This window comes from Mus caroli, chromosome 15 (genome assembly GCF_900094665.2).
Source record: "Mus caroli chromosome 15, CAROLI_EIJ_v1.1, whole genome shotgun sequence".
Taxonomy (NCBI): Eukaryota; Metazoa; Chordata; class Mammalia; order Rodentia; family Muridae; genus Mus; species Mus caroli.
The window spans coordinates 70,861,614-70,866,503 of record NC_034584.1 but is presented as its reverse complement, the minus strand read 5'-3'; the positions used below and the strand labels follow the sequence as shown (position 1 = coordinate 70,866,503).

The 4,890-nt window shown below is 46.7% G+C and overlaps 1 protein-coding gene across 1 annotated transcript in view; it reads left to right on the top strand.

Moving 5' to 3' along the window:
• Positions 1 to 4,890, top strand: part of Znf250 (zinc finger protein 250) — a 16,516-nt gene that overhangs the window by 2,846 nt on the left and 8,780 nt on the right. The window lies entirely within an intron of this gene.

Here is a 4,890-nt window from a genome sequence, read left to right as displayed (position 1 = left end):
ACTCACTTTGTAGACCAGGCTGGCCTCGAACTCAGAAATCCGCCTGCCTCTGCCTCCCGAGTGCTGGGATTAAAGGCGTGCGCCACCACGCCCGGCTACAAAAATAGATTTGTTTAGTATACTGCAAAGTGCACAGGAACACGGCAGATAAAGAACTGCCTGCGTATACTGTGGGCTGTGGGCCGCCAGACTGGTCAGGGATGGTCATGGGTAGAGAGGGTGAGTCACTTTGTCTGCAGCTTCTCGCTATGCAAACGAGGGCAATTCTGGTATGCAGTTTCAGGTCATTGTCTTTGGCTATTGCTCCATGGTGGAGCTGTGGCTTTTTGGCCTGAAGATGCTCTCTGGTCCAGGCGTGTATTGGAATTCCATTCCCTTTCTGGTCTGTCTCCCACGCAGACTTTCCCCCACAGTGTGTGCCTGATTTCCTTTGAGACATGATTCCTGTGTGGCCCCTGCTGACCTGGACCTCTTAAGATCCTCCTGCCTCAGCCTCCTCGGTTCTGGGATTACAGGTTTCCGCCTCCATGTACGGCTTGATATGTCTTCTTTGTCCTTTTTTAAAAAGAAAATCTCAAAATCTTTTGTCTTGGTCCCACTTTGTGGCATTTTATTAAGGATTGTGTAAGGATTTAATTTTAATATTTAGCAAAATACTTAAGCACTTCGTTAATCATCTGTTTTTCTAGCAGTTTTGAGTCTCTCCCCGAACAGGCAGCTGTGCTCCATTTCTGTCCCTGAGCTGCTTATTCTTCCCCTACCTCTTTTCCTTTTTGGTTGGTTGGGTTTTTTTGTTTATTTGAGACAGTTTCTTCCTATGTAACTTAGTCCTAAAGCCACCAAGATCTGTTCCTTTATTTGTCTACTTCCTTCTCCCGATATGGACTATCAAGGTCCAGCTATCAAAGTATTGAATTCCAGCAATCAAAAGCCCCCTTTGGCTCACCTAACAGCATGCCTAATTAAATTGAAACAGCCCATTCTGATATAGGTTTTCCATTTTACCTTTATAAACCATTTGCCTATGGTCCACATCTGTCTCCTCTCTAGCCAGAGGCCATCCTTTGTCGTTGCTGCTCGCCCCTTCCACCACCCCTCCCCGCCCCCAAGAAACACCCCTCTTTCCTCCCCTTGTTTCTTCCCACTCATCCTCTGTCTCCTGTCTTTGCCTCTTATCCTCTTTGTCCTGCCCTCTGTCCCTCTGGGGCAAATAGATCTTTGTGCTGAAAACTTGGTCTTGGGTGTCCTGAGCCAATGTCGGTCTCTTACATCTACTGGCTTAGAACTCACACTATGTAGTCTCATGTTAGCAGTCTGCCCACCTCAGTTTCCCAAGTGCTAGGATTACAGGTGAGTGCCAACACTACTGACTCTATCTAAGCAGTCACCTTAATGTGACTGTCATTAAGGTGGTTGGCCTTGTGACGGCTGAAGCTCCTTTTCCCAGCTGGCTTCTTTCTTAGTAGCTCTGAGGTGCCTCTAGGTTTGTTGAGTCTTCCTAATGAATATAAAAATATTTAGTTAGGAGGCCCTGTACCCTATAATCTTTTATTAAAACGTTGATTGGTGGATAGGATGTGGTGGCACGTGACCTTAATCCCTGGCACTCAGGGGGCGGAGGCAGGTGGATCTCTGAGTTTGAGGCCAGCCTGGTCTACAGAGTGAGTTCCAGGATAGCCAGGGTTACACAGAGAAATCCTGTCTTGAAAAACAAAACAAAATGTTGACGGATGTTGTGAATAAAGTATACAAATTAGCATTACTATGATTTATGGTGTCTGTTCTTTCATGTCTTGGACTAAGTGTCCACTGGTGTGTAAGAAAGCTATTGGATAGATGGATAGATAGATAGATGGATAGATAGATAGGTAGATAGATAGATAGATAGATAGATAGATAGATAGATAGATAGATAGTGACCATTTGCTTAGGGACATTTTCGAGTATTGTGTTTTTGTGCTCGCAGGTGGTCTTTCATACATGAGGAACTGTATTAAAGGGTTGCTGCACTAGGAAGGTTGAGAACCACAGCTCTCAACAAACATGCAAGATATTTAGGAATTCCAAAAGGAATGATTGGCTTCTGATTTCACTTACAGAATGAAAACTTAGAAACAAGCCTCAATTCTCTGAAGGTCACAAAAGTTGCAATAGCCAAGAGCCAACAGTTTCTAGGTCAGCCCTAAGAGCCTGGAGACCTGTCAGAGGCCTGAATGTGGCTTCTCTGTATTCTCGTCACTAGACCCCGCCCAGGTATAGTCGGGACTATGTGCTGACTAACCTGTCACTCTGACAGGCTTCCAGGAGCCAGAGCTGCTCATTAGTGAAGGTCAACCTCTCAAGTACCTGAGGATGGAAATGTCACCCAAGTGAATGACGAGGTTAGTGACAAAGGCCTCACTGAGGGAGAGGAGTGCCCATGGACTGCCTGCCATAGACTATCACCGAGCACTGACATTGGATTTCGCAGTGTGGAGAGCAAAGGAATTCCTGTCAAGGATTGCTCCAGGGTCCAGTGGAGGTGACATCATGTGAACACATCGTCTCCTAAAAAGCAGAAGGGGTAAAGACCACATGGGATGAATCTGCTTCCATGGAAAAGGGTGACTGAGGGACCAAAAAGGCTGACCTGGCAGCTGCAGAGGACTGGGGTAGTGTATCAGGAGGTGGCAGGGGGCAGCTATGGAGACAAGAGAGCAGGAGGCTGAGCGCTTTACAGTTAATCATATTCCATCTCGATACAAACATTACTAAATAAGGGTGGATACAACTATTACTACATAAGGAGCTGAATTCTAAGGATTTGTTTGTTTGTTTATTGAGGGTTGAGACCACACATGCTTGTAGAAGACAATTTGTAAGAGTTGATTTTCCCCTTCCACCATATGGGTCTCAGGACTGAATGCAAGTTGTCCAGCTTGGTGAAAAGCCCGGTGGACTACTTTGTTGGCCCTAATTTTTTGTGTTAGTGTGTGTGTGTGTGTGTGTGTGTGTGTGTGTGTGCGCGCACTTGCATATCCTGTGAGCATGCATGCCACAGCAAGTGTGGAGCTGCCCCTCTGCTACCATGTGGATCCTAGGACCCACACCCCGGTCATCAAAGTTGACAACAGGCACTTTTACCCACGGAGTCATCTTGCCAGCCTGCCTGTCATCTTTTAGGTCCCCATGTCTACCCGTGCCTGACTCTTAACTGTCCTGTCCTCAGCAGACCAACCCTGTGTTAGTGTAGATATTTGGCTCCACGGCCCATACACATTCTTCTGGATTCCTCTTCACATCTCTTATGCCTGTAAATTCTAAAGGAGTTTTATTCAGATTCCTGTTGTGTTCAAATGGAAATTGCATAAAGCTGTCCGCACATTTGGAGAGGAGCACGCCTTTGAGAGGAATGAGACGTCCGAGTCAACCTTTCCCTCCTTGTCACCACTCTCGGTTCTTCAGAGACAGCTTAGCTTGGGTTTCCTATTCATGCAAATATACATGTCTGACATTTTATTAAAAAAAAAAAAAGGGTAACCCTGACTTCCTGTCTCCCACACACACATCATGATGCTCCTCACCTCTTTCTCTTCCCTTACCCCCACCCACCCCCCAGACAAGGTCTCCCTATCTCCCTATGTGGTTCAGTCTGGCCTTTTAACTGTACTGAGGAGCTTTCTGCGTCCACCTTCTGAACAGCTAGAATGACAAGGCAGAGGAGCCGGGCTTAGCTTCCATTTCATCACTAAAGAGCTAGATGCCTGAAAAAATGTATTGTAGTCTTGGCCCTCAGTTTTTTGTTTTTTGGTTTTTTTTTTTTTTCTGGTTCCATCCGCCATCAGTTGCAGGCTTGGCCCTGTCTCACAGAAGACTGAACCCATCCACTATGGGACCAGCTCTGTGGGGAGAGCTCTCAGAACCCCCTCTTCCCCAGCCATTCAGTTGTGTGAAACACCTGTTTATCCTGGTATGTTCTCCAGCACCCACCCACCACCAAGTGTCCCCTTCCCCTTTGAGACAAGACATCGTTCAGGTCTCAGACTCTCTGTTACCCCAGACTCAGTTTACCCATAGCAACCAGTGCTTAGGCTTTGTGTCGCTAATGCAGAGGTTGAGCCTTTGTCTTCTCAGAGCACAAGAGGATGTCTAAGACTGACTAAAGGACCCCTGCCTGGGGTTTCCCACAGAAGTGTGGCCCTTGGGTAGGCCATCTGCTTCCCACTCGGGAGGGAGGACTTTTTTGGGAGGTAGCTTGGCTGCCAGCTGGCTCACCCTGGCCCTGGCCTGCGATCCTGCCTGCTCACAAGGACAGTAGTTCTCCCTACATGTTCTGTACTCAAGGCATTCGTATGGCTCACGTGGGACCTGTCGGCATTAAGCCAAGCCACCTCCCAACATCCCACAACAAGGACCCTGATAGTCTCGGGAGTAAAGAGTTGAAACTTTAAGCCCTTGGAAAACAGTGGGTACATGGGTATCCTGCTTAGAAATCCTTATCTTTTAAAAAAGATTATTTATCTTCATATGTATGTGTTCTTATGTGAGTTCATGTGTTCCACATGTGTGTAACAGCCCATAGAAGCCAGGAGAAAGCATTCCATTCCCTAGAACTAGAGTTGTGACAAGCCTGGGCCCTCTGCAAAAGGAGCAGATCCCCTTAATGATGAGTCACAGAGCTACCTTTCTAGGTTACTTTTTTTTTTCTTTAAGGTTTTTTATTTTATGTATATGAGTACACTGTAGCTGTCTTCAGACACACCAGAAGATGGCATCAGACTCCGTTACAGATGGTTGTGAGCTACCATGTGGCTGCTGGGGATTGAACTCAGGACCTCTGGAAGAGCAGCCAGTGCTCTTAACCTCGGAGCCATCTCTCCAGCCCCCTACGTATCTTTTTTTTTTTTTTTT